This window comes from Dermacentor andersoni, chromosome 1, assembly GCF_023375885.2.
Source record: "Dermacentor andersoni chromosome 1, qqDerAnde1_hic_scaffold, whole genome shotgun sequence".
NCBI classification, from domain to species: Eukaryota; Metazoa; Arthropoda; class Arachnida; order Ixodida; family Ixodidae; genus Dermacentor; species Dermacentor andersoni.
This window is the reverse complement of record NC_092814.1, coordinates 20,861,888-20,883,006: the sequence shown is the minus strand read 5'-3', so window position 1 is coordinate 20,883,006 and position 21,119 is coordinate 20,861,888. Positions and strand designations below refer to the sequence as shown.

The following is a 21,119-nucleotide window of genomic DNA, read 5'->3' as shown; positions in this document are numbered from 1 at the left end:
CTTGCACCGCTCCTCCTCTTCTAGTTTCACTATTCAAAGGCAAAGCATTCGCAAATATCTGTTTTCTTTTGTATATTTGTTAATTTATTCATTTACCGCCAATACAAGCGCTTTGTGCCTGCCGAAATGGCAGCACGAGCACTGAGCAGATCGCAGAAGCAGACGACAGCGAACAGGTTGTAACTAGCGCCACTCTGCTCGTACGTTCTGTCCCTAGCGACAAAAGGGGCGAACTAGACCAGGCGTGCTGGAGCAGGGAGATCTGCGCAGGTCTGGAGTTCAGTAGGTCGTGAGTAACATATACCATAGCCTCCTGTATTTTTTCATGCCCCCCCACTGACGGGAAGAACAAAGCGCGCCGTCCGTACCGCCTAGTTCATGCGCCCGTCACCAGATCGCGCTGCATGTTTTATTAGAATGTGAGGACGTCTACCCAGCGGTCGATTTAGGCACCACTGGCCTCCTTGAAGCCCTTGGGTTCAGAGGGAGCAGTGGTAAAGCAAACATGTCCGCAATAGACATTAGTAAGAGGCGACTGGAGGATTGGTGGAAGAAAAGTAGGGAAACGACAAAAGACGGAGACGTACAAAAGCACAGTTCGCTATAGGGGATCAGAAAATTTGGACGTGGTAGTTCAGAGTGTTTTTTTTTTTTCTTTTTTCGTTGTTTAACCTAGGTAGCATATTAGGCAGTACAGTAGCAAGAGCTTGGTGGCGCAACCCACCGCCCCGTTCCATAGGGGACGCTCATAATATCCATCCATCCATCCTGTCCCAGAGCAGACGACGCGACGACGCTGCTTGCGCGCGCGCTCGTGGAGACACGTTTGGCGTTCGCATTTGACATGGAACTATAAAATAAAATTGCACGTTGAATTGATGTTTCTAGACAATGTGCATCGGAAGTAAGCAACACAAAACATGTTGTGGAGAGTCAGCCCTTCACCAGAAAGCGCCGAACTTTGAATTCTCATTTTAATTGAGGGTCTTTCGTGACAGTGGTTTTATTTCAAACACTTTAGCCATTTCGTGTTTGTCTGTCGCCTTTATTGCAAAATTTGTGAATATTGGGCAAAAATACTTTGTCAGCAATAGTTTCAGCAGGTTCTCTTGGTATCCTGGCGTCAAACACATCAAGGTTTTGCGCTCGCGGAGTATTGCAGCGTCCACTCACAGCGTCCTTGAAACGGTGATTCATGTGCCTTCTTGCGAGAATGCTGATAAATTTCTGTAATGCGTAGAGAACCGCTAAAAGTTGTCCAGATGGGTAGATGAGTCCACCGCGGTCTTGGTGCTTTATCAGCGAGTGCGAGGGCGCCGAGGCGTATGACTTTGTTAACAGGCTGACGCACTCCACACAATCGATCTTTTCTTGTACAGCTCTTGCCAAGTAGCCGCCGACCATAGCCAATGCTGCGACATCTGGAGTAGGAAGCAGAGGCTGTTCTCGCTTGAGTCGCCCTGTGAGCTAGATCTCTACATGCATCTGCAGGGAATTCCTTGCTGGTTCCTTTCCTTGTGTTCTTTTGTTGCAGCAGCGCTGACAAGCAATCGTTGCCTTCTGCTGCTATTACATTGCTCGTACTTGATGCCGACGCGATGCCAGTCTTCGGAGTCTTCTCAATACCTAACAGAACAGCTCGAGCATCCGTTTGATCATTTGAGCCTGCCGACTTCCTCAGCCACCCAAAACACAACTCGATTGGCTCAGACGACATTTTCTTCGTTAAAACAAATTGAAAGCATATCTCTTCAAGAACATATCGAATGCAGTCAACATTTGAACGAGTTGTCAACACCAGGCCTTTGTAAGTTTCCTTGATTAAGAAGTTCTTCGCCAGGCACTGGCTTTTGAGATGGGTCAGGTAGTCGAGCAAGCTTGTTTCAAGCCGGAATTTAGCCGTTCATCGCTTGTAGATTCGAATTGCTTGCAGTCGGCATTGTTCTGGTGTATGTGCTGGGTATAAGTGCTTACGTGCATGAGCATGAACCAGCGGTGCATGGTGTCCATGAATTCGACCGTCGGTCCGACACCCGCGAAACTTGCGTCGCATGTATGCATGGCCCGCTTGCTCTTGCATGAGCTTCAGTGCAGCTGTCACAGCAGGAGACAAAACTTGAATTGCTCTTTTCACGTTCATTTTTTCTATATTTGTTTTCTAACACGTGTTTTCTTGTTAGAAATCGAACTGGCTCTACAAGGCTGTCTTGCTGCATTTTGTAGAGGCTCTTCAAGTGGTTCGCCGTTATTTCGCCGCCTTTTCCGATGTCACGCGACAAAAACTGCGATCGCACGTTTTTGACCAAGTGTCACTGATCGAATGCTAGGAAAAGCTTTCGATTCAGGGTTCGCGGGTGCTCAACAGAATGCGTGGGGCTTCCGTTGCATAGAAGCTGGAACGCTAAGACATTGACCCTGTGGTTGTCGGTGACAATACGCACGACGAAAAATCGTATGTCTTCAACTTCCTTCTTGACGTGTTGCATGAGCGTGTGCAGCTCGTGGCCAGTGCAATTTCTCGTGAAGGAATGGGCCACGGGTGCTTTGAACGAAACTGAAAGGCCGTCGAGGACGAAGCACAGAAGTGAGTTGGCCAGCAAAGGCTCATTTGTTTCCTTAGGAAAGCTCCCACCATAGTCTACTTCGCCAATGAAGGCGTCCCTTTGTTTATGGTAAAATATATAGCCTCTGTTTCACGCGTATTTCGCCTACAATTAACGAGCACGCTCTGGCTTCCGATGAGGGATGAGAAGCGAGCTCGGTCAGCGAGTCCGAGGGAATGCATGGATGGATGGATGGATGGAAGGTAGGAGCGTCCCCCTTGAAACGGGGCGATGGCAGTTGCCACCATGCTCAGATTTTTATTTTGCCTTTACTTTTTATTTTTATCTGTGTTGTGTGTTATTGAATTTCTCGATTTTCTTTAATTACGTCTTCCTACCCTTTTAACCTTATGTCACCTCTCTGCTTTTGAGCCACCAATCCTCCAATCGCCTTTTGCTAATTTCCACCGGATATTTATTTACATGACTATTATTATCTCTGAACCCTAGGGCCTCAGGAAGGGTGACTGTGGCCGCATCGACATCGGGCTTGATACCATCACATTTTAGTATGAGGTCTTTCATTGTTTCTACATATTTACCACACACAGTACATGTGTCTTCTTCTTCGTTAAATTTCTTTTTATAGCTCCGCGTTCTAAGACATCCTGATCTAGCTTCAAAGAGTAGGGCACTGCCTCTTGAGTTATCATAAAACGCTTCCTTCCTGATCTGCTGTTTCCAGTATCGATATAGTTGCACACTACGCTTCTTTTCCATTGAATTTATCCAATTTTTACCTTCCGCATTTTTAACCTGTCGTTTAATGCTCTGTCTTTCTTCGTCCTCGCGTCTGGCATACTTATTGGTTAGCTTCCTAGTTCTTTTCCGCCATTGTGAGTCAACGCCCTTTCTGTATAGGTATTTAAACACCTTAGCTACCCACCTGTTATCGTCCAATTTCCTCAGACGTTTTTCGTATAGGATTTTACTCTGAGCTTCCCGTGCTTCGAACGATGCCCAGCCCATATCTCCCTGTACTGCTTCGTTTGTGGTTTTCCCGTGGGCACCTAGTGCTAACCTTCCCACAGCTCCCTGATTTACTTCTAGTCTCGACTGAACCTCTGCCCTTAAACACAGGACCGCATTCCCGAAAGTAAGCCCCGGCACCATTACTCCCTTCCAAATACTTCTCAGTACCTCATACCTGTTGTACCCCCACAATGCCTTATGTTTCATTATCCCGGCATCTCTTCGCCCTTTTGCTATGAGAGACTGTTCGTGCTTTTCCGTGTACATCTGCCCTTTGTTTATCCATACCCGAGATATTTGTATTCGGCCACTCGGGGTATTTCATGGCCTTGTATTGTAAGCTCCTGATCAGTGGTATCGTTGAAAAACATCCCACCGGACTTAGCTGCATTAAAACTGAAACCTAATCTGTCTCCTTCGTCCCCACAGTAATTAACCAGAGTTTGCAAATCTTCCTGGCTATCTGCTAACAGTACAGTATCGTCCGCATACATTAAACCCGGTAGTCGTTGCTCAACAACCTTATCGCCTAAACTGTACGACAGATTATACCCTAGATTGCTTCGTTGTAACCTCCTTTCCATGCTTATCATATAAAGCATGAACAGCAGCGGTGATAGAGGACAACCTTGCCTTAATCCTTTGTGAACCTCGACAGTTGCGGTACTCTTAATTCCTTCCCATGTTATTTCAACATTCTTTTCTCGATATAGTTCCTGTAGAAAATCAATTACCTCATGACCGATACCTTCAGCTTTTAATATGTTCCACAGGAGTTCCCTGTTCACGTTGTCGTATGCACCACTTATGTCCAGGAAGGCTAAATACAGAGGTCTATTTTCCGCCTTAGCTATTTCTATGCACTGGGTAAGCACGAATAGGCTATCATCTAAGAGCCTACCACTTCTGAACCCGTTCTGAAGTTCTCCGAGTATTCTATTACTTTCTACCCATGACTGCATTTTTAATTTCACCGCCTGCATCGCCAGCCTATATATAACTGATGTTATCGTAATTGGTCGGAAGGATTTTATGTTCTTCTTATCACCTTTCCCTTTATAAATCAAATTCATTTTACTCTGTTTCCAGCTGTGCGGAATTTGCTTATTTGTTATGACTGCCTCCAATGCTTTTATCAGCGTTTCCTTGCTTCTTGGGCCAAGTTCATTAATTAACTTGATTGGAATTTCGTCTATACCCGCGGACGTGCATTTTGGAACATTTGCTTCCGCCTTCTTCCAGTTAAGATTGGTCAGTTCAAAGCTGTTTTCTATTATGCAATTCTGTGTTGCTCCCTCATTTGGGGCGATTACCCTATCGTCTTTCCTAAATGACTGCTATAACTGAACCAATGTAGTTCACAGCGTCATCTCCCTCTAAACAATTTCCTTCGGCATCGTGAATCTGTTCCTGTTTTCTGTGATTAGCTTTACCCAGCCAGCTTATATGGTTCCAGAATTTTCTTGACCCCCCTTTAGTTGCATCGTGAACTTCAGCCAGCCAGCGGTCAGAGGACTGCTTTATTTTAGCCTGGACGAGGACCTGCACTTGTTTCTTTTGTCGATAATATTCCCATTTTTGGCCTATTTCCTCTTCAGATAACTGCGCCCTCTTTGCTTCTCTGTGTTCCCGAGATGCCCACCGTCGTTGTTCGATGGCCTGTCTAATTTCCTTATTCCACTAACTTCGTGGCTTCCTCTTTCCTCTCCAGCGGTTTACTCCTTCTACTTCTTTTATTTTTGTACTAATGAGTAGTTCTAACTGATTATAATCCCACCTTTCCATGGGATGTTTCTCTATTGCTTCCTCTATGCCAGCCGCTATTTGCGTTATTTGCGCGTCATTTAATTGTGCGTACTCTTTTTGACTTCCCTGCATTTCTCTTTTGAGTAGGGCTCCCAACTGTAGACTAATACGCTTATGATCACTTCCGAGGCTGTACTTCCCCTCTTCGTCTATTTCCGTTATTGCGAGCTTGCTATACAACCCCTGCGACATTAAGCAGTAGTCAATGGTCGTTTGTCTGTTACGGGACCCCCACGTGATTTGTCCCTAACACTTAGTTTCTCTATTTACTATAACTAGGTTGTGTCGCTCACAGAAGTCTAGCATCAACTTCCCATTACAATCTGGGTATCCATCCAGATCCTCGATGTGGCCATTCATGTCACCCAGCAGACAAATATCGGCACCTTCTCCAAACTGCTTTATATCGTCATCGAGACACTTAACTACATCTTTGTTCTCTTGCCTGCATTTGTCCCCTGTCCCTAAATAAACTACTCCTAGCCATGCCTTTTTACCGGCAATTGTACCTGATACCCAGACATGTTCTTTGCAAGTTAACTTTATTCTTTGCCAATTTGTTCCTTGGTGTATGAGCATACCTACTCCTCCTCCCTTCCTCTCCGTTTTTGTTCTATTGCTCCCTTCCCAGACGTAGCCTTCCATAAACGGTGGGTCTTCTAGATCCCTGAGATGTGTTTCGCATAGCGCGTATATACCTACTTCTTCATCCTTTAACTGCTGTTCTATTTCTAACCACCTCGCTCTCTTTCTACCGCCTTGCATGTTTATGTACCTGGTCCTGGTGTTAAATTTCTTTGTAGTTTTCTTCCTGGACCTCCTAGTGGCCACTTTATTGGCGTCAGCCTCTATTGTTGCACTTTCTACACTGTTTCTACCTACCCCTACGCCCTGAGGCGCAGTGGACCCCCTAAAAAAGCTACTGCCCGACCTGCCAGGCGCCAGCCGATCTCGACTCCTAGCCTTCCATTAAAGTGGATGCCATCTCGTGTAAAGCCTCCGCCAAAGCCTGCTCTGTGCACTTCTCTGTTTATGTCTGCCACTTCAAATCCTTTCTCCTGGCTTAGCTTTCTTATCTCGCGATTAACAGCCACAACGTCCTTGGCAATTGCTCCGTTCCTTCCTTGCACCTCCGGCACTGTGCATACCACGATCTGGACTTGCTGTGCTATCGCCCTTAAATAGTCAATTCCCTCCGCTAATCTTTCCACTACTTTTGCGGCTTCACCATTCAAGACATCATTTAGCCCCGCCGCTACCACTACCAAATTGCGCTCTGCAACATTCTCAGAAAGCTCGCTTTTTGTTTCTCTCAGTACTGCGTCCATTGTCCTGCCTGGGAACGTCCCAACTGCTACGCGCTTATCACCCTTTGCACGCTCCATTATAGCTCTTTTGCACCTCCTCATATTTGAATCACCACCGATAAGTACTAGGGCATTCTTTCCCTCCCTCCTAACTTCCAGGTTATGCTTATCATTGGCTATGAGCTCATTCCTTGGGGTTAGCTTGTTCCCCTCCTCTCCTCGCGCTCGCTGGCGCCCCTGTGGCTGCAGCGTCGCCTCACTCGGGGCGTGTTGCGCTGCTTCACTATAACTATGCCGATTCACCGGCGGCGAGCCAACTCCCGCTTGCTCCTCTGGCTCCCTGCCTCCCACTTCGCTTGTATAGGGTCTACTCTACTTTCTGTGCTTTTGCCACCGGCTTGGTGTCCCGACCCATCATTCTCCGCTGCCCGCGTCTCAAGCGCATCGAGCCGCCTATGCAGTTCTGCTCTCCTTTCCTTCTCTTCTCCAAGCTCGGCCACGGTTCTTACTAATTGCGCGGCCTGGACCGCTTCCACCTTGACCAACTCGTCGACTTTCGCCTGCAAAGCTACCCGCTTCTCCCGCTCCTCCCTCAGGTCTGCTTTCAGCTCTTCGAACTTGGCTGTCCAATTTCCTTCCAGTTTTTGGACTGCTTCCCTGACCCCTTCGCACAGCCTGCACGTAAAGCTAGACCCCTCCGCGTCTGCTAAGCTCTGCAAACTGGTCTCGTCGAGGGAACACCAGCGCAGGCACTCGTCGCACTGCACTTGCTCCGCGTCCCCCGAGGCCTTCCCCTTCTTTGGTTTCATCGTGAAGCCTACGTCCTTAGGCTCAACGAGCAAGTCCGCCAAATCACTTCGAAGACCTAGCTGAGATAGTTAAATAAGCCTATCAAATTGGTCCCTCCTAGCACCTAGGCCTAACGAGGGAAACCGCCAGACCTAGACAAAGCCGGTACGTTTACCACGCTTACCACGATTTCAAAATTTGCGCTCCTGCTCCATGCAAAAGAAAACACTTCAAAAACTTCAGCTAATAAAAAGAAAAAAGAGTACTTAGCTACGAACGAAGTCGCTGAAGCCTCGACACAGGAGCGTCCGCGGCATCCACCCAACACCTCGACAGACGAACACGCAAGTATTAAAGTCCCGCAATAATTTCAAACTATCGACAGGCTTTGATCCAGCCGACGACGCCAGTGATAGGCTGAACGGTGACATGTGACCTTGCTCCGCCCCTTTGCCGCCATGAAAGTTCCTGCGCGCCGGGCGAAGTGCGCGCGTTTCGCCTGTTGTGCGATGCACATTGCTGCGATAATTTCGTTCCGGGAGGGCCGAAATGCCTTGTTGCTGTGCGGTTGGGTGCCGAAACCGGATGAACGATGGCAAGAAGTTATTTTGCATCCCGCGTGGCAACCAGAACCTAACCAGAAGAAAAGTATGGTTGCACAGAATTTAACGAAAGGACTTTGAACCGTCGCTAACTGCACGACTATGCGAGGCAAGTAACGTACAGCGATACGAAGGTGCAATAGAAAGTATACACGTGCGTGTGTCGAGCTGTGATAGTATTTCACTCGCGTGCATGAATGTTGATGGCCGAAGTCTGTGGTGAATATTTATTTTAGTTCGTTATGAGCCCGCTGAAAAGCTCAGTATGACCTAGGATGCGAAGGACCGAAATGCCTTGTTGCTGTGCGGGTGGATGCCGAGATCAGACGGAGGGCGGCAAAAAGTTATTTTGCATCCCGCGCGGCAAACAAAACCTCACCAGAAAATAATTGTGGTCGTACAGAATTGGACGGAAAGACTAAACCGTCGGTAACTGGACGACTATGCTAGAAAAGTAACACAGAGCGATGCGAAGGTGCGAGAGAAACTATACACGCGTGTGTGCAGAGCTGCGATAGTATTTCGTTCGCGCGCATGAATGTTGACGGCCGAAGTTTGTGGAGATTATTGATTTTAGTGCATTATGAGCCCGTTGACTTAGCAAGTGCAGCATGACCTAGCATGCAAGTAAATGATGTGGCAGAAGCGCATTAACTCGCTGACAAATATCCGCATTGCGTTACGTGCGCAATTTCAGCAAATTTCAGCAGCGAATTCTACTTTTATACTTTCCTTTGTTTGTGCGCGCGTTATAAGCTGCGCTTCACAATATGTCCAAAAAGTCATCCAACTCTGCATATCCTAATCGTATTTGGTGCATTGCATATGTGAATAAATATATTCCTAAGTGCCTGCGTTACTCTGCTTTTGAAAACAAATTCTGCATAGCCACTGCTATCGGCCATCAAATAATAAAGTGTAATACAATATATCAAAGTAGATTACATACAGCTGTGAGCTCGTTCCTTCCAAGTTTCCGTTACACCCGAAGATGTTTCAATAATCGGCGAAGACATTTTACTGATGAAAATACACAACTGCAAATTAACATAAGAAAAACGCCAGAACCGATACACGGATTGCCAGCAAAACACAGTGCAGTAATAGCTAGGCCAATCCGCGTGCGCTTCGTATAAGGGCCCTCTAGTTCTTACGGGGCTTTAGCGGTGCACGGAGGCGAAAAGGCATAAACACAACAATGCGCTTCATGATTCAAGTTTACATGGCGACGTCGCAGGCACGTACCCAGGATTTTTTTTCGGGGGGGGCCCACCACCTCCATCATCATCATCATCATCATCATCATCATCATCATCATCATCATCAGCCTGTTTTATGTGCACTGCAGGACGATTCTTCTGTGAATTTCCTTCTCATGATCAGGGTTCCCTGTGATTGATTGACCTAGGTAAACGTACTCCTTCACAGTCTCTAGTGGCCGACTGGCGATCCTGATCTCTTGTTCTTTTGCCCGGCTATTTATCATTATCTTCATCTTCTGCATATTAATATTCAACCCCACTCTTACACTCTCTCTGTTAAGGTCTCCAATCATTTGTTGTAACTCGTCTGCATTGTTGTTGAATAGAACAATGTCATCGGCAAACCGAAGGTTGCTGAGATATTTGCCGTCGATCTTTATTCCTAAGCCTTCCCAGTTTAATAGCTTGAATTCTTCTAAGCACGCAGTGAATAGCTTTGGAGAAATTGTGTCTCCCTGTCTGACCCCTTTCTCTATAGGTATCTCCCCTGCTTTTCTTGTATAGAATTAAGGTAGCTGTAGAACCTCTGTAGATATTCTTCCGCGAAGGACGAGTCAGTAAGACGAGAAACTATTTACAGATTATATTTACAACAACGGTTGCAGCGCTGACCGGTTAGATTCACAGCGCGAGCCCAGTTCGTTCTTCCTCCTCTTTTCTGGAGTGATGGCGCCCACGCGCATCGTTCAAACAAACAAATACCACACGCATGTAGCAATACTTTCCAAGTTTTTTACGTAAGCGTTCTGTACTCCTTGATTACGTAGTGCCTCTATCACTGCTGGTATCTCTACTAAATCAAATGCATTTTCGTAATCTATATAAGCCACATAGAGAGGCATATTGTACTCTGCAGATTTCGCGATAACCTGATTGATGACATGGATGTGATCCACTGTAAAGTATCTCTTCCTGAAGCCACCCTGTTCCCTTGGTTGATAAAATCTAGTGTTGCCCTTATTTTATTGGATATTATTTTGGTAAATATTTTATATAATACTGGGAGCAAGCTAATGGTCCTATAAATTTTCAATTCTCTAACGTCTCCTTTTTGTGGATTAGTATGTCTGCATTCTTCCACTTTTCTTGGACCCTTGCAGTCGATAGACACTTCGTATAAAGAGCCGCTAGTTCTCAGAGCATTATGTCTCCTCCATCTTTGATTAAATCGACTGTTATTCCACCTTTTCCTCCTGCTCTTCATCGTTTCATGTCTTGCAGGGCCCTTCTGACCTCATGGCTAGTTATAGGAGAGTTTCTCTATCCTGGTCATTACTGTTTCTAAGTGAGGTATCGTGACTCCTCTGGGTACTGTATACAAGTCAGCTTAGAATATTTCCGCTGCTTTTACTATATCTTCGAGATTGCTGATGATATTATCCTTCTTATCATTTAGTGCATACATCATGGTTTGTCCTATGCCAGGTTTCTTTTTTACTGATTTCAGGCTGCGTTCATTTTTTACGGCTTCTTCAGTCTTCCTCATGTTATAGTTTCGAATATCAGTTATTTTCGCCTTGTTGATCAGTTTTGACAGTTCCGCGAATTGCGTAACGCTGTGCGGCCACCAGTACCATACAACCGCGTAGAGCGCAGGACTCTGCGATTCTAGACGTACTGCGCTCACCGCGATAGGTTAGAAAAACACCCACATAAGCACAGCAGAGAAGTGCCTACGTGAGGCGGTTCGACCAATAACTGTGGAAGCGTCATTCAAAACAAGTAATTGTTTTCCACTTATGGCGGCCTTTTCTCTACTTCCTTTTTAAATAAAAAGATGTTGATGCATAAATATTCTCATAAACAACGGTGAACTTTTTTATTATTCGCTTTTGCTTGCAGTTTGGTTGTTGCCTTGGCTCTCTCCCTTAGTAGATCGCTTAATTTCTCAACTCCTTGCGATTTTTTGTTTACAGTTGCCAATTTTGCACGAAAAGTGCTATACAATTAGGGAAAAAGAGACGAGGCAACGGGCGACAGTCATCTTGCTTATGGGTTTAAGGGTTATTGCAGGGTCTCATGATGGACGCTCTTGCACATTATTTTATTTCCCACCTTATCTAACCCATATCACGTGTATATGGTTCCGGGCATCTGCCAGCGTCGCGGCGAGCCGTAACTCGAGGAAATAATGAAGCAAATGGAAAAGTTAAACGCAATTGGCATTTTCTCCGGCCGCAACTCGTTCCATGAGAGTACAGACCAGCTGAGTAACAGCCGTATCCCTCTCCTGGTCCCAGGATCTGCCTAAACAGAGAAGTTTGAACTAACAAAAGCAACAGCTATGCGCGTGACGGTTGAATAGATGGTGACAACTGAACGCATCTCGAGTTAATCGCACGGGTGCGGAATCTATGAGAAAACTGTCCTTCACATTACAAGAGATGCCGATAACTACCGCCATCTAAAAGGAGTGAAAAAGGCAGCATAATGCTGACCGATGAACAGCTGCCAAGTATCAACATTGATCTGGCGGCACTTTAGGAATGTGTGAGGAGTGGTGGCATGGGTGGGGAGGGGGGGGTATGCCACTTGATTTCGGGGGGGGGCCCGGGCCCCCCCGGGGCCCCCCCCTGGGTACGTGCCTGCGACGTCGCATGGTTCACGAGAACAGTCAACCGTATTCACACACGCGCACACACTACGCTCGATGTTGGTGTGCCGCGAGATTAGATCGCTCTGGCAGCCCGAACACGATCGAGGAGACTCGCTGACACGATACCACCGCTTCAGAATGTCACGACAGTTGCACTGCCTCGTAACATTAAACCGCAAGACACAACAGTCGTCGTGCAATCGCTACGCGACAGACACACTCAGCGTCAAGAAGACTGTTGGCGCACTCGTTTCCACACACACACACACATGCACAACATGTTTAGTTACCGTGAGGGTCGCATGTTTCAGCGACGTTATGTCGAAAGTTTTTCGGTCCAAGCGACTGTCAGCCTTCTTTTCTACACGAATTCTTCGTAAAGTAACGGCTATGTGTACGCAGCACACTTACAAGCAAAATAATTAACAGAGCAAACGGGATTAAGCGCAAGCAATCACCAAGGCTCGCACGGTGATTGAGCGCAAACGAACGAAATGTAAACATGTGGAATCGAGGCGATCAAGCCCTCATTCCACTCTCTTGAGCGTTTTTCTTTCAGCGCTCATTTCAAGTTAAAGGACTAGATTTAGCAGTTCGGGCCCTTCTTTCGTTCTTCCCCACAGTCGGGCACCAGTAGGTTTTATTTCCGCGCGTGTGCAGATATTTTTTCACCTCACGAATGCCGCGGCACGGCAGTTTAGCGTGGGCGCCGTCTGCTACAGGAACTTCCTAGGTGGCGCGCGCGGCAGATGTCGCTACCTTGAAAATTATAGAGGGACCTTAGCAAGTTTAGAGTTATTGTATATGCTACCACAGGTGCTACCTGTGGTAGCATATACAGTAACTCTAGCATGGATGGATGGATGGAAGGTAGGAGCGTCCCCTTTGAAACGGGGCGATGGCAGTTGCCACCATGCTCAGATTTTTATTTTGCCTTTTATTTTTATCTGTGTTGTGTGTTATTGAATTTCTCGATTTTCTTTAAATACGTCTTCCTACCCTTTTAAACTTATGTCACCTCTCTGCTTTTTAGCCACCAATCCTCCAATCGCCTTTTGCTAATTTCCACCGCACCTTTATTTACATGACTATCATTATCTCTGAACCCTAGGGCCTCAGGAAGGGTGACTGTGGCCGCATCGACATCGGGGTTGATACCATCACATTTTAGTATGAGGTGTTCCATTGTTTCTACATATTTACCACACACAGTACATGTGTCTTCTTCTTCATTAAATTTCTTTTTATAGCTCCGCGTTCTAAGACATCCTGATCTAGCTTCAAAGAGTAGGGCACTGCCTCTTTAGTTATCATAAAACGCTTCCTTCCTGATCTGCTGTTTCCAGTTTCGATATAGTTCTACACTATGCTTATTTCCCATTGAATTTATCCAATTTTTACCTTCCGCATGTTTAACCTGTCGTTTAATGCTCTGTCCTTTTTCGTCCTCGTGTCTGGCATACTTACTGGTTAGCTTTCTAGTTCTTTTCCGCCATTGTGAGTCAACGCTCTTTCTGTATAGGTATTTAAACACCTTAGCTGCCCACCTGTTATCATCCAATTTCCTCAGACGTTTTTCGTATAGGATTTTACTCTGAGCTTCCCGTGCTTCGAATGACGCCCAGCCCATATCTCCCTGTACTGCTTCGTTTGTGGTTTTCCCGTGGGCACCTAGTGCTAACCTTCCCACAGCTCTCTGATTTACCTCTAGTCTCGACTGAACCTCTGCCCTTAAACACAGGACCGCATTCCCGAAAGTAAGCCCCGGCACCATTACTCCCTTCCAAATGCCTCTCAGTACCTCATACCTGTTGTAACCCCACAATGCCTTATGTTTCATTATCCCGGCATCTCTTCGCCCTTTTGCTATTAGAGACTGTTCGTGCTTTTCCGTGTACATCTGCCCTTTGTTTATCCAAACCCCGAGATACTTGTATTCGGTCACTCGGGGTATTTCGTGGCCTTGTATTGTAAGCTCCTGATCAGTTGTATCGTTGAAAAACATCCCACCGGACTTAGCTGCACTAAAACTGAAACCTAAACTGTCTCCTTCGTCCCCACAGTAATTAACCAGAGTTTGCAAATCTTCCTGGCTATCTGCGAACAGTACAATATCGTCCGCATACATTAAGCCCGGTAGTCGTTGGTCAACAACCTTTTCGCCTAATCTGTACGACAGATTATACCCTAGATTGCTTCGTTGTAACCTTCTTTCCATGCTTATCATATAAAGCATGAACAGCAGCGGTGATAGAGGACAACCTTGCCTTAATCCTTTGTGAACCTCGACAGTTGTCGTACTCTTGATTCCTTCCCATGTTATTTCAACATTATTTTCTCGATATAGTTCCTGTAGAAAATCAATTACCTCATTACCGATACCTTCAGCTTTTAATATGTTCCACAGGAGTTCCCTGTTCACATTGTCGTATGCACCACTTATGTCCAGGAAGGCTAAATACAGAGCTCTATTTTCCGCCTTAGCTATTTCTATGCACTGGGTAAGCACGAACAGGCTATCATCTAAGCGCCTACCACTTCTGAACCCGTTCTGAAGTTCTCCAAGTATTCTATTACTTTCTACTCATGACTGCATTTTTAATTTCACCGCCTGCATCGCCAGCCTATATAAAACTGATGTTATCGTAATTGGTCGGAAAGATTTTATGTTCTTCTTATCACCTTTTCCTTTATAAATCAAATTCATTTTACTCTGTTTCCAGCTGTGCGGAATTTGCTTATTTGTTATGACTGCCTCCAATGCTTTTATCAGCGTTTCCTTGCTTCTTGGGCCAAGTTCATTAATTAACTTGATTGGAATTTCGTCTATCCCCGCGGACGTGCATTTTGGAACATTTGTCTCCGCCTTTTTCCAGTTAAGATTGGTCAATTCTAAGCTGTTTTCTATTATGCTATTCTGTGTTGCTCCCTCACTTGGGGCGATTACCCTATCGTCTTTCCTAAATGACTCTGCTATAACTGAACCAATGTAGTTCACAGCGTCATCTCCCTCTAAACAATTTCCTTCGGCATCGTGAATCTGTTCCTCTTTTCTGTGATTAGCTTTACCCAGCCAGCTTATATGGTTCCAGAATTTTCTTGACCCCCCTTTAGTTGCATCGCGAGCTTCAGCCAGCCAGCGATCAGAGGACTGCTTTATTTTAGCCTGGACGAGGACTTGCACTTGTTTCTTTTGTCGATAATATTCCCATTTTTGGCCTATTTCCTCTTCAGATAACTGCGCCCTCTTTGCTTCTCTGTGTTCCCGAGATGCCCACCGTCGTTGTTCGATGGCCTCTCTAATTTCCTTATTCCACCAACTTCGTGGCTTCCCCTTTCCTCTCCAGCGGTTTACTCCTTTTACCTCTTTTATTTTTGTACTAATGAGTAGTTCTAACTGATTATAATCCCACCTTTCCATGGAATGTTTCATTATTGCTTCCTCTATGCCAGCCGCTATTTGCGCTATTTGCGCGTCATTTAATTTTGCGTACTCTTTTTGGCTTCCCTGTATTTCTCTTTTGAGTAAGGCTCCCAACTGTAGACTAATACGCTTATGATCACTTCCGAGGCTGTACTTCCCCTCTTCGTCTATTTCCATTATTGCTAGCTTGCTATACAATCCCTGCGACATTAAGCAGTAGTCAATGGCAAGTATGTGGTGCGAGCGCCTCCCGCGGAGAGCCGAGGCGTAAGTCGAGGAGGAAGGGAGAGGGCCACGGACGGTCTCCGCGGCACCATGGGGAACCAGCGCTGGAGTTTTCACGTAAAGCCCCTCAATCTCCCAAAGTAGCGCCATTCACTTCCCTCCTCCTCCGCTCGGCGCGGCCTCGACGGTGGCGCCGCCGGTGGTGGGCCTGCCGTAGCAGACGACGGCTAACACGCTACGGGAGGAAATCCGCAGAAAAGTTCGTTCGAGCCCTGCGTGGCAGTTTTTTCAATCGAGATCTTTCTTCGTCAGTCGGTAACTGGCCTTTAGAATTTCGTGTTGGAATTGCGGAAGAAATAGAGAAAAGGACCATTATTCAAGGCGTATTTAAGGCGTAAAGCGCGCGACGTTGAGAGTTCGTGTTGCTGAAACACGACGCAAGCACGCGGTGTACTCACACACGCGCGTAATTACCAATGTTTCAGGTGTTGACAGCGTGAAAGTATGTGTACGTGGTTTCGTAGGTTCATTTACGTACCTGCAGGATACTTTTGTACGGCGGCGCGTGAGAGATTGCTGACCGCACACAGCCGGAATGGCTGTGTGCGGTCAGCAATGCCTGGCAACAGGGCCGTTTTTTTCATTGCGGGGTGCTTTGGTAATCGTGACGATATATTGTTTTTTTTTTACAAGTACTGCTCCAGGAGGGCACATGTAATGGCTAACGGAGGCCTCTGAAGAGCACGTGACATTACAATAATGCAGGCGTCGCAGGGAGTGTTCGCATACAAAATTGGCTGTCCACGATCTTATACCCCCTTGGCATGCACATGCTTCGGCGAGCCCCATCCAGCACTGGTTCTAGCTTTGGTATTCCCGTTGCCGCTTTGGTGCCCTGTAGGCGCCGTCAATAATACGAAATAATGACAAGGTGTTACAACTAGTAAATAAAATTTATTAAAGAAATGCGATCGCGCCAAGGCGCCAACTTCTAAAGCAGCGCTAGCGCGCCCGCGCGAGTATTATGAAACGCCAACGAGGAATTTACCGGCCCACGTACGACTCTACGATCAAAGTGCACGTTAAACATCCCCAGGCGAGCTAGATAAAGTTATCCGGAGCCATCCACTACGACCTCCATCCTAGCTTTAGTCGCTTCGGAACGTTAAAAACGTTAATCACCACAAACCAAATCAATACATGCGGGCGTACATTCGAAGCTAAAAGACTGCATCGTAAGTCATATTGAGCCTTGCAAAAGCGTCGAGAATGTGCTAACTTCTGGTGGAACTCAAAACACACCCTCAATAAAGTCGCTTTTATGTCACAGGCCAGCTGCAGATGCGTGCATTTCACCGCAAGACGAAATTACATGAAACAAAGAGAGCACATTCGAAAAAAAAAAAGTCAAACAATGCGCTAAAAACCACGCAGAGCATGAACACACACTTTTTCGAAGCGGAAGGCGTGAACTAGGCTCGAAATAAGAGGTTGTAAGTAGCCGTGCCCTTACTTCACTAAGCCGTGCGTTCTTTGCCACTTCCTCGAAGTCAGCCCGCCCGATCCTGCGAATCCACACTTCTTTTGCGTTGCGCCCGCCGGACGGCAAAGCAAAAAGCTTTTTGCCCTCGCTGTGTCTGTTGCGGCAACCGAAGGTGCAGCAGCATGGCATCGCAATTAAGTTCTCGGCCCTACACATTCTACTACGCTAACGCACTCCGTCAGTCCGCCTGCCGTACTTTCGTCGCGCAGGCCCAACAATGGAGGTCGGCGCGCGCTAGAAAGAAAAAAAATATACAAAAGCGCGGCGCCTGCCTCCACATGACACAGATTGGCCAATGGAGGAGCGGAGGAGGCTGGGGCGACAGGAGGCGAGGAGGAGGACGCGCCAGGGTGAGCGGGGTGGCGGAAAGATCTAAGAATGGCACTACTTTTGAAAAATTGAGGGGCTTTATTTTCACACCTACAGCGCCGCCCTGGCGGTCAGAACGTTCACAACTCAGCCGCTCCCGCGGACGAAAGTTGCTACTGGTAGTGGCGTTGCGTGCGCTGAAAGTCGAAGGAAAACAAAAGGACCCCGACAGTACTGTTGCGTATACAAGTGCCGCAACTACGTCGGGATGAGGAAGGATGTATCCTGCGTCTTTCCATCTAAACCCTACGAACAAGAACGGAGGCGGCGTTGGATCCAAGCAGTCAGGCGAGCGGAGTAAGTTCCTGTCTTGTCGCCCTGTCGAGTGGTGTCGGGCTGGTTTCTAAATCGAATTTCGCGTGTCTGCTTGGTTATTCGATAGTGAAGACGGTCAGCCGTGGCAGCCAGTACCAAACAGCAGAGTGTGCAGTCGGCATTTTGTCGGAAACAAAATGAGCAATATCATGCACCATCCGGCATATGTACCAACCATTTTTCCTTCGCAATACCACCGCCAAGCCCCTTCCAATGCCACCGCACGAGGCGAACGATACGAAAAGTAAATATTATCCATTCATTGCCAAGAATTATGTGGGAGGGAAGCTGCCTTGTAATACGAGTTGTGTGTGCATACTGCCGGCGCACGCGCGACTAAGCCGCCTATGTGTTTTTTTAAAATGCGCATGCGGATGAGGACTCGGCGCTGAGATGCATCCGGTAAATTTATGTAATTAGTTCTAACTGTAGCCATCGTTCTTACGGATCCAGCAGCGAAGCACTCAAACCCTTGCTTGCGCGAGTCAGCTGATGCGATAAAGCTTTCTTCTCCATTGACTGCTGTGGCGACGTAACATTAGAATTTTTATGTCTAGCCAGAGAAATATGGAAAGTCTTCAGGCCAACTAATACTTCCGAAACCATAGCGCTGCACGACCGGAGCCATAGCTGCTAGATTTGCGAGGCAGGCTGCCCCGCACGCATGGCAACGGCACACGCGCAACCATTAAAGAAACACACTAGTGTTCCTGTATATGCTCCCGCAGGGAGCAGAGTTGCGCATAGGTCCGCCGTCGTGCTCCAGCTCTGCAGCGAAGCCACTCCTCGCGTGCGCAGGAGCCAAATGCCGCGCGGTGTTCCGCCTTTTTCTCTAGTGGTCGCGAACTACAAGCGCCAATTGTTCGCAGGCGCTTAGCAAAAGGCACTTCTTAATACAGGCTACGCTCGAACGAGTCATTCGTGCAGCCGAAGGGCGTGGGCTTCCAATCAACCGAAACTTTGTATGTACCTATGTAAACACGCATATATAAACACACACACGAACGTACAAATAGGGGGTAGGACCGCCTTCGATTCCCCAAAATAACATACTCCCGTGGCTCGAACAGCTCCAAAGATCGCTCGCAAACGCGCAGTACGTTGCCACAAAAAGCGGTGCAATGATTTTCAGCATGCATATGAAGTTGTCTTATCATGGTCAGAAGGCAAGAAATGTTTTAAAGAGTGTTTAAAGAAAACTTCACCCACGTAAGGTGGACACTTAGCGCATTTTGGCTGCCGAAACCAGCCGATTAATGACCGTCGCCAAGAGAGCTATCGTGCCTGCAGTTATGTCAGTGACCGTTAACAGAGCGTCATTTATCACTAGCCACCGCTCACAACAGCTGCACGTTTTCGATACATGCGGTGCAGACAGAGATTTAAGCGCATTTCAAATGTTCACATGCGCACATTTTAAGCAAAGCTTACTTTTACGATATATTCATACCGCAGACTAATCAGCTATTTAGTAGCAGCAAATCTGCAAGTAGAAAAAGATTCAAGATGCAAGAGCTTCTAGATCAAATTTATTTCATACAAGGGAATGCATGACCGGCTGCCGGCAGCAGGCCGAGTGTGCTGGTTCTTGGAACCTTAGGGGCAGAATTCAAAGAAACTGGAAAGGCAACAAGCTATTAAGAGTAACAATAGGTTATTTTTATTGCACTAATCACATCAATATGGCAAACGTGCAGAGTAATTATTCACACAGTGCAGACTGTCATATGACAACACATTTTTCTTGATCTCTTACCACTCAGAGAAGAGTCAGTAGTTGAAGACACTGTATCAAGTCAATGAAATCACTGAAGCAGGCTTTAACCAAAAAGCCAGGTTACAAAGCTTTGTGACCTATCGCATCAGAGGCAAGGAAATTTTACGTCATTCAACAGTGCATTCACTCCACTCCCGCCCACAGGAAACAGCATTCACCAAAGCACAACGTAGATTTCCAGCATGTTTAATTGAACGACAAGTTTTGTTCCACTGGCACCGCGTAGAGCGCTTTACCGCCTTCCGTGCGGTTTCTGCAGTGTGATGCGCTGCACCCCGTCATACTGGAATACAAGTGCCAGTGCGATGTGTTTCGTATCACTTCACCAAGGTCCTTGACTTCACATCGTCGAATACCGTACCTGAAAACCGCAGCTGCTCCTCTGAACGCATGATCGACGGTCCGCTGATTGCAATGGCGATGGCACTGACGGAAACGACGAGTTCGCATGAGTCGGCGATGCGCCCGTAAAGTTGGCTTCGCAGCGGCGCGGATCATTTGACGTCATTTTTCGCGCTCGGCCAATAGCGGTGCGAGCGGCGCCGGAAAAGTTATGCGCAACTCTGCTCCCTGCGGGAGCATATACAGGAACACTAAAACACACGTGCTCGCCGCGACACACTGTGAAAAACATATAAAGCTTAAAAAGCTTCTTTCGTCATTTCTTCACTTGATGGCGCTAGCTTCTTTACGAAAACTGTCCACTTGAAGCGGCGCGAAAACGGAAACATACGAACTATAATACGGCCGCGCACGTGTGTGTCGTCTGGCCGAGCGGCTGGGATATGCCGCGTTTCGTTGCCAGGGCGGCGTGCAACGCACTCTTTTCGACGCGCCTCCTATCCAGCACTGGTTCCCCATTGCGCGGGCATGAAAAAATATAGGAGCATATAGTATACGATAAGAGCGGACACTAGGCGCCTGCTGCCAACTTTAGAGTTACTGTATATGCTACCAAAAGTAGCAGTACAGTGTCTAGTTCACTATAGTAGCAGAGTTGCGCGTAGGTCCGCCATGTTGCCTGGGAAGCAACCAATCTATGCGGCGAAGCCGCACTCTGTTTTTGCAGGCGACATGCCTACCGAATCGTCGATCGACCGTGGACGCTTTTGCATCGCTTGTGGACTGCTCTTCCGCCTAATCGCAAACAAAGTGCATCGAAACAGCTGACTGAATAAGATCATCAAGAAAAAGGCGCCAAGATCGGTCCCCACCGAAGCTTAGGCCAAGCGTATCCGCCGAGTCCGTCTGCACGCTCTCGGCGCGTCTAGGCTCAGGAATCAAGAAGTCTAACAAGGATAAATTACCATATTTCAGCTTTCGCATCAGTGTTCTTAAATAAACCGTTTTTTCTTGTTTATAGTGCCAGCACAAGTAGCGATGAGCGCCGATATGACGCGTCATAAACACAGGTATCTATGTGCTGTCGCCGAAGGCTCACAGCCCTAGCCTGCGCTTCTCTGACGAAGATATATGAATAGACAGACGTGTCGACTGAAAGGCATCACTGAACTAAGAAAACGTTGCAT

At 47.0% G+C, this 21,119-nt stretch overlaps 1 pseudogene; it reads right to left on the bottom strand.

The window, feature by feature from the left end:
- Positions 1–233: 233 nt before the first annotated feature.
- On the bottom strand, positions 234–2,216 carry LOC126545448 (uncharacterized; annotated as a pseudogene).
- Positions 2,217–21,119: the final 18,903 nt, after the last annotated feature.